Source organism: Bidens hawaiensis, unplaced genomic scaffold, assembly GCF_021521415.1.
Source record: "Bidens hawaiensis isolate Kalapana, Puna unplaced genomic scaffold, B.hawaiensis_p1.1 tig00012904_1, whole genome shotgun sequence".
NCBI lineage: Eukaryota > Viridiplantae > Streptophyta > Magnoliopsida > Asterales > Asteraceae > Bidens > Bidens hawaiensis.
The window spans coordinates 117,286-126,775 of NW_027492077.1; the positions used below are offsets into that span (position 1 = coordinate 117,286).

At 39.2% G+C, this 9,490-nt stretch overlaps 1 long non-coding RNA gene across 1 annotated transcript; it reads left to right on the forward strand.

The window, feature by feature from the left end:
• Positions 1-6,726: 6,726 nt before the first annotated feature.
• LOC143542565 (uncharacterized) lies at positions 6,727-7,798 on the forward strand. The gene is made up of 3 exons (XR_013136920.1): positions 6,727-6,980; positions 7,080-7,154; positions 7,269-7,798. It is a non-coding gene; the product is annotated as an uncharacterized LOC143542565 (long non-coding RNA).
• Positions 7,799-9,490: the final 1,692 nt, after the last annotated feature.

Here is a 9,490-nt window from a genome sequence, read left to right on the forward strand (position 1 = left end):
TTTGGAGTATGGAACAGGACATGCCTATTCATGACCTTAAAGATCATGACAAGGTGAATCTTTGTTGCTATTACCTATTACTTTGCTGCTTTAATTAATATCTAACTGTGGACACTAATTATTTACTTGCAGGGGATATACACAGTAAAATGGAGTCCCACTGGACCAACAACAGACAATCCCAATAAGCAGTTACTCTTGGCAGCGTATGTTTGGTTAATTACTTCTATAATAATCCTGCAAGACACATGGTTTTATTGCATCATAAATTCATAATCATTATTTTTATTTCAGCGGCTCATTCGACTTGACGGTGAAGTTATGGGATGCTGAGACAGGAGGACTTTACAACAGCCTAAATGGCCACATGTATATTCTCATTTCTTTTCCTCATGAAACACGAATTAAAATAAAATTCAGTTGAGATATATAATATTTTTTACAGATCAGCGCTGACTTGTCTATCGTTTAGTCCAAATGGTGACTATACGGCAAGTGGTGTTGGGTTTCAACGGTGGTTCGGAACGAAAACAGTCAAGAATTTTAAACCCGTTTTAGTTATAATTTCGTTTCGTTTCATAAATAAAAATTAATCAATATTAATATTCAAATATATATAAACGAACTATTAAGATACGCAGCGGATAAACGATTTAAACGAACCAAAACCGAAACCCAAAACCCGGATCCGATTACAACGTTAAACGAGTACGATTAAACAAGTAATAAACAACCATAGTTAAGTTTATCGATATACCTCGGTTATCTAAACCGGGAAGACACCGAAGGCTAACGAAACAAGCTAGAGAAAACGACACAATCAGATCTGACAACCTCCGGCAACAACGACGGCAAGCAGCGGTAAAGGCGGAGGTTCCGGTGAGCGGTTGCGGCGGTTCCGATGAGCTGCGGTGACAACGCGGGTGACCAGAAAGTTCAGCAGCTCAGCGGCTGCAGTTAAACGGCTGCAACATCAGTTAAGTGCAAGCTAATGGCCGGCGGAGGCTGTGGTTGCCTGAGACAGTAATCCGGCGGCCGAAAACAGCTTGCCGGAAAATCGGGTTCGCCGGAAGGAGCCGCAGACGGACAGACAAGGGCAGTGAGCAGCACGGGTAGCCTTTAAGGGCTATGGTGGTGATATGCTATGTCGGTAGATCTTGATTCCCAGAATATAAGCAGCTCCACCAAGATCTTTCATTGCGAAACAAGATCCCAACCAGTGCTTAACGTCCTTAAGCATAGGAATGTTGTTTCCAATTATCAGTATGTTATCCACATACAGGATGAGGAATGATATACTGCTCCCACTAGCCTTTCTGTAAACACAAGGCTCATCTTCATTTTTGATAAAATCAAACTCTTTGATTATTCTCATCAAAATGTAGATTCCAGCTACGAGATGCTTGTTTGAAAATCAACTTGCTCCCTATTGCCCGACCTTCGGGGGGTAGCTCAATCAAGTTCCAGACTTGATTGTCATGAATATATTGCATCTCAGCGTTCATGGCTTCACGCCTTTTCTCAGATTCCGGATCCAAGATTGCAGATTTGTAGTTAGTAGGTTCGTCGTTAGACTCGGCTACTAATAAGAGTTCGGGACCATCTAAATGTCATAGGTATTTAGAATTTGGTACGGGAGTCCTACTACTTCTGCGAACGCTCGTGTTTATGTCTGATGTGTCAACAACAACTTGTTGATAAGACATTCCAACTTCCTCAGCGGTTAATTGTGGTTCTTGAGTTTCTTCAAGATCGACAATGTTATCTCCAGTTCCTCGATTGAGAAATTCTTTCTCGAGGAAGTGGCATTTCCTCTTGATAGAAATCGTATTTGTATCAGGATGAAAGAAGTAATAACCGATTTGGTTATTGGTATTTGACGAATGCGGGAGGCGATCATAAGGGCGAAACTCCAAAAAGGAGTGAGGCAAGTTGGTTCTACACATCATCAATCGAACCATGTTTAGCAAAGTTGGATTCCTCCTCTCGCTCACGCCATTATGTTGGGGTGTGCCAGGTGGAGTGAGCTGTGAAACAATTCCACGCTCTTTTAGATGAGTGATGAACTCTGAGCTGAGATACTCTCTACCTCGATCTGATCGAAGTATCTTAATGGTTTTACCAAGTTGGTTTTCCACTTCGTTTTGAAACTCTTTGAACTTTTCAAAATATTCATGCTTGTGTTTCCTAAGATACACATAAGCGTATCGACTATAATCGTCGATAAAAGAAACAAAGTATCTTTCATGGTTTCTAGGCGTGGTTCTAAAAGGTCCACATACATCAGTATGTATGAGTCCTAACATATCTCTTTCTCGTTCACTTTTATGAGTGAAGGAGTCTTTGGCGAGTTTGCCAGCTAAGCAAGACTCATAATTGTCAAAAGGGTCCGGTCCTGTGGATTCAGGAATCCATTCGGATTGGAGTCATTTATATCTTGCCTTGCTTATGTTTCCAAGTCGGCAATGCCATAGAAATGTATCATTGATGCCAGATCTGATACGTTTTGAAAGATTATATATACGTTATTATTAGTTTGAACATCAATCTAATATATATCAATTCAAGGTTTAGCCTCGAAATAAAAGATATCATTTAAGTAATCAGAAATAGTCATGCCATTAAAAACGTACTTAAAACCTTGTTCAAACAATAACGAAACTGATATGATGTTTCTGGTCAAACCAGTAGCATACAAACAATTATTCAAATGAAAAACTAGGTTAGATGGACAAGTAAAATGAAATACTCCAGTTGCCAGAACTGGTACTCTCTTCTCATCTCCAACGATGAGTTCTATGCTGCCTTTATTCAGTTTCCTCCACTTCTCAGGCTCCTGCAAGACATTAACGATGTGGAAACCACATCCGGTATCAAATACCATGTGTTGCTAGAGACAGTGAAAAGTTCAATAACGTATATGGAAATACCTCTAGAAGAGCCTTCACCATTGGCTCTCTTCATCTTGATCTCAGCAAGGTATTCAGGACAGTTTCGCATCCAGTGTCCCATTTGGTTGCATCGATAGCATTGGCGCTCCTCAGGAGGCGGCGGTGGTATCTTTGGAACCCCTTTGTTAGCATTGGTGGCACGAGGGGCAGCAATGGTAACATTCTTCTTGCCTTTACCCTTATAACCGCGGTTCTTGGGATTAGGTTTCTTGACACCAGCAGATCGGATCGTCAGAACTTGATTGGTCCTTGAAGGAATGTTCATCTCAGCCGTCTTGAGCATGTTATGAAGCTCTGGCACTGTCTTCACCCAACCATTCATGTTGAAATTCATTACGAACTGGTCGTATGAGTTGGGGAGAGAGTTGAGGATGAAATCAGATGCCATCTCATCGGGCATGGGATAATCAAGTTTCTTGAGCTGATCGATGTGCCCCTTCATCTTAAGAACATGCGCACTGACGGGAGACCCTTCTGCCATCTTGCAACTTATGAGTTGTTTCATGGTGTCGAAACGTTCTTGACGGGCTTGTTTCTGGAACATGCCCTTGAGTTGCTCAAGCATCTCATAGGCTCCAAAGTCTTCCAAATCTTTAGCAAGCTCAGAAGTCATGGTGGCAAGCATGATACAGGAGACCTCAGCCGAGTCATCCTTATGCTTGTCAAGAACTTTTCGAGCAGCGGCTGTGTTGTTTTCAGGCTCGGTTGGAACAGGTCCTTCGAGAACATACAGACGCTTCGCCATGGTGAGAACAAGTCTAAAGTTGCGGTGCCATTCGATGAAGTTGGTACCATTCAGTTTATCCTTCTCAAGGATAGTCTTAAGGGCGTAGGGTGAGTTTTCGTTTGACAACATCTGATTAATTTAAGCAAAAATAAATTTAATTAGTATTTTTGACGTTGTAGTCCTATTATTAATGACCCAATAACATTAATGAAATAGGAGCATGAGAATCCGGCTTCCAGTTATTAAAGGCAGCTGTAGCACACAACATTAATAAGTGGTTAGGCAGATTGACAACGATTGCCAATTGTGAATAGAGCACAACTCTCGGTTTATGAGGCCTATAGAGACAACGATTGTCTGTATAGATACGTTTAGCCTCATCTTTGCCCACTTTAAGTCTCCAGACAGCTTTAGCACTAACAAGAGAGTAAAGTAATAGTTGTCCTAGTATAGTGACGTGTGAAAGGGCCGGATGTGTCAACGAAACACTTTCACCTTGATGGGATAGGCTAGAAAACAAGTGCAGTGTTGTAGCTCCAACCACTCGAAATTTCGCAGTATGCCTCAAGTGTGACTTGTAGTAGGATTGACATAAACTATTGGTTTTAAATTGGGATTGATTTTAAAATTACCAAATAGAGTAAAAGTCAAATTTTACTGTATTTATTATCGGGACGAATTGATGAACCCTTTCATCTCTCATGACACTTAGTTTTAAATAACCTATTAAAAACTAAGTTTGTCGCGATACGGCTAACCAATTTTAAGTTAATAGAAAAACTATTAAGTTATTAGTTTTGGAAATCAAAATGTTTTTAATTTGCAAAACATAATTGGTTAATAAAATGTTTATTTTCAAATTTATTTGGTATTAGGTCGGTGATATTATAATCCTATTATAAACAATCCAAGCAACCACAATAGCAAATAATAATATGTAAATCCATATGGCCAAAAGGTGATTGGTCTCACTAGAGCCAATTAGGGAGATCGATCGGGTCAAGGGGTTCACAACACAAAACAACCACAAGGATGGACTTCTTCGTGCATCACGTCATCTTGCTCGAACTCCCACTAACTCCAAGAAATCCTTGAGCTCGTCCTCGGTTATCTTCGTGTCTTCTTTATTACAAATTTATAAACTAACAACAAAATGTCCTATTACAAATTTGAACCATCTTTATGGCCAAAAGAAAACTGAAAAATAAATAATAACCGTTTACAACTTTTAAACCATCTATATGGCCAAAAACAAGCTCAATAACCAAACACAACCAAACAAACACATAGGTCGGGGCCGGATTTACATATTCAAAATAAATAAAATTTCGGGTCGTTTTGACTTGGTCAAATAAAATAAACAAAACTTTGACCAAATCTAAAATTACCCGAAAACTAATCTAAATCTACAAACTTTAAACGATTTAAAGTTTGAGATGTAGATCCGGTTTAAACGAACCGGGATCGACTCGTACGTTGTAACCGTGGCTCTGATACCACTGTTGGGTTTCAACGGTGGTTCGGAACGAAAACGGTCAAGAATTTTAAACCCGTTTTAGTTATAATTTCGTTTCGTTTCATAAATAAAAATTAATCAATATTAATATTCAAATATATATAAACGAACTATTAAGATACGCAGCGGATAAACGATTTAAACGAACCAAAACCGAAACCCAAAACCTGGATCCGATTACAACGTTAAACGAGTACGATTAAACAAATAATAAACAACCATAGTTAAGTTTATCGATATACCTCGGTTATCGAAACCAGGAAGACACCGAAGGCTAACGAAACAAGCTAGAGAAAACGACACAATCAGATCTGGCAACCTCCGGCAACAATGGCGGCAAGCGGCGGTGAAGGCGGAGGTTCCGTGAGCGGTTGTGGCGGTTCCGGTGAGCTGCGGTGACAACGCGGTGACCAGAAAGTGCAGCAGCTCAGCGGCTGTAGTTAAACGGCTACAACAGCAGTTAAGTGCAAGCTAATGGACGGCGGAGGCTGTGGTTGCCTGAGACAGTAATCCGGCGGCCGAAAACAGCTCGCCGAAAAATCGGGTTCGCCGGAAGGAGCCGCAGACGAACAGACAAAGGCAGTGAGCAGCACGGGTAGCCTTTAAGGGCTATGGTGGTGATATGCTATGTCTAGAAACCGGAGAGGATGATTGGCACGGAATTCCGGTGACCGGAAGTGGCTGCCGGAAAAACGACTTGCCGGAAAACGGCGCCGGAATGGAGGTGGCTGTTAGGGTTTGTTGTTTTGTAAGGTTATCTTATAATAATATTATCATATACTATATATAGTAATATTATTAGGGTTTAATCATATTAAACCAATTGAGCTTGAGCCCAATTAACCAAACAAAGCCTTTAACCATCATCCGGTTCATCTAATCTTTTGTGTCGGGCCCAATTAACATTTAAGTGGGTTTATATATTTCGTTACCCCCGGTGTAACTCATACCGGGTCACATTCGGGTCGGTCCGCGTTGACTTGACCCGAACCGACCATTAAATCCAACAAGTGGTTCTTATGACAAGCGGGCGTACATATGCTCGGTTAAAGATGGGAAGATTGTGAAATCGTTAATTGGTGACGGGAGCATATCTCAGGCGAGCTGGAACAAGGAGGGTAACAAGATTGCTTATGCTACTCATAAGAATAGCGTTTGTGTTTCGGACTTCCACATGTAGAAAGGAATTATTTATTGCCTTATTCTTGCCATATTCTTTGCCTTTCCTTTCCTGGTACTATCTTCCACTATTATCACCTTATTCACCTCCTTCTAGGCTTCTATGACTTGAATATTGGTCTACTTCTAATAATATATAACAGACCTACTTTGTTCAATATGATATAAAAATTACTTACTGCATTCAAAATTCTCATAAGCAGATCATAAATAATTTATTAATGTCACATAACAATTGATATCCAAGTGATTATAAAAAAAAACTTGGTGCCATGCGTGATTTTAATAGGTATGTGCTTACACTATTTATATGCCCTTAACTTAAGGTGTCTTTCTGTACTTTTAAAACAAAAGAGGTCCAGCTGATGAGTGTCAGTCACTTAGAAAGTTAGAATTGAAGGCAGCCAATTTTTCCGGCAATGAAATAAGAAGCGTTTCTTTTAAAGCTATTTATGTGATTATACTTTTTTTATTGTGAACGGAGATCTTTTATTTTTAACTCTGGACACTAATTAATTACTTGTAGGCGATGTACACATTACACAGTCAAATGGAGTCCCACTAGACCCACAACAAACAATCCCAATAAGCAGTTACTTTTGGCAAGGTAGGTTGCTCATGTTCTTCACATAGTTTACTTCATTTTAGGTAAGCCGGTAAAACAGATGGTTTAATATTTCATCATATTCAATGTTTTTCTTTCCAGTGGTTCACACGATTCGACAGTGAAGCTATGGGACGCCGAATCTGGAGGACTTTTCCACAGCTTGAATGGCCATAGGTATATTCTTCTCCTCCCGAAACACAAATTAAAGTAAAGATTAATCTCAATCAAAAGTGGACAATTGAGATATAAAATATTATTAACATGGTACGCATGAATAACAATTTACAGGGACGAGGTGATTTGTCTGTCGTTTATTCAGACAGTGAGTATTTGGCTAGTGGTTACGGGGACAAGCGGGTAAACATTTGGTCAGTAAAAGAAAGGAAGATTGTGAAAACGTATTTTGGTAAAGGGAGCATATTTCAAATCAGCTGGAGCAGCGAAGGTTACAAGATTGCATACTCTACAAGTAGGAATAACGTTTATGTTTTGGATTTCCGTATGTAAACCACAGGTGGTATAGAGATTAACATAACATGACTTATACCATAAACTCACTTGTGTTGTTTTTGTTGAATGTATGGATGGATTTCATGTGGTGTGTTATTTTGATTTGGAATGAATCCTTTATGCAAAGGTTGATTGACAACGGGTCTTTAATCTTTAATAAAGATGTGATGGGTGGGGTTAATTCTTCCCTCGTCTTTATTTGGGCCCATAGATCGTTTATATATTTATTTTGTGCATATGCTGCTAGACCATGTAATTGATTTTGATTGGTTCATTAGTTACACAAATGTTTTTATTATGAAAAATATAACTTTTTGTGACCTGGCCCTTTTATAAATAAGTATTAGGTTTATTTTCATAATATGTTTTTACAACTTTCAAGAAAGTATAGACACGTTGATAAAAACTTGATTAGAGATGACAAACTAGTTTTTGGGGCCAAACTGGTTCGGTTTTGACTAAAGAAAGTCAAAATCGGTTTAACCGGTTTATTAGGGAAAAATGATTTGTTTGCTTTGAAACTGGTTTTTATCTTGTTTGATTCGGTTTTAACGGAAGAGTTCTCAAACCAATTACAAACCGGGGGTTTAGTTTGGTTTAAAACCGGTTTCTCTCAAAGGATTTATGGAACAATTTATTTTCAGATAATTAGAAACCACTTTTATTTTTCCCGCCTTTAAGCTTAATATTGTTTGTTAGTTTGTAGTTCGTAGTAAAAATATGAAACAACGTATTAAGATTTCTTTAGTTTCTTTATCATTTAGCTTATGAGAAATTGATCTTGTAACATCCTAAAATTTCGTATTTAATAAAAGAAAGTCGCGTTTAGTCATTGGGCCTGAATAATTAATTAGTATTAATAAAGATCATGGACTTGGACTAATTAAGATGGATTAAAGGGAATGGGCCTTAGGTCCATGGGCTTTAAGGGATATAAATATCCCCTAAAGCATCCTAAAACCCTAAATCCTCATTCTTATCATCCTAATTTCTACACACTCAAAAAACACACACATCCTACACCATATTCGGCTGAGAGAGAGACGAGAGGGATTTGAGACCAAACGAACGCTAGCTTGTATTAGATCTTTATCACAAGAGCTATATACAAGATCTAGAGTTCATAACCAAGTTAAACGAGATCCAAACGAGCACTAAAGGTATGTTCTTGATCTCAAAGTTTACGTTTTTATAACCGTTTAGCCTTGAAACTTAGAACGGGAGTAGATCGAGTATAGACGAAACGTAAAGTTGTAAACTTGATGATAAAATGAACCTAACGAACCCGCGAACCTAAACGGCTCATTTAAAACGAAATCCTAGATCCATTCTCTAAACATTCACTATAAAGGTTCGTGCTTTATGTTATAAACGGGTCAAGATTGGACCGCAAATGGTCAAGGGAACGTTTAGGGCTAAGGCCAAATCATAAAATGAGTATTTAAGTTGTGAAATGTGCGACGAAGCGAACCAGTGAGCTGCAGACCACGAACTTCGCTTACTGTATAACTTCGTTGCATAAGTTCGTTGTAGCTAAACTTCGCTACAAGCCAACTACGCCAAGATAAGTTCGCTTGAAAATAAGTTCGTTCAAAAGTCAAGTTCGCTGGCTAACTTCGCTTGATCGCTACAAGCAAGTTCGCCTACCTTATCAACTTCGCTGAACCATATGTTCGCTGGACTCTAAGTTCGCCGAACCTTAAGTTCGCTTAAGTTAAGTTCGCTTAACATGCATTTTAAGGTAACGAATCGGGCTAACGAATGAGTAGGTGAATAAAATAGTAACTTAAAATCCTAATAGGAAATGCGTTAAGACAGTTAATGAAAATAAAATTTTTCCAAGCTGACCTGGCAGCTCGACCCCAACCAGGGGCTCTGCCCCTTGGACCCTGCTAGGGGCTGCCGCCCCTAGACCCCGCTGCCAAGAGCGCTGCCCCCGACCCCCGGTCATTGTGGGATTTTATAAAGATAGAAATACAATATGAGTAGTAGTAGTAGTT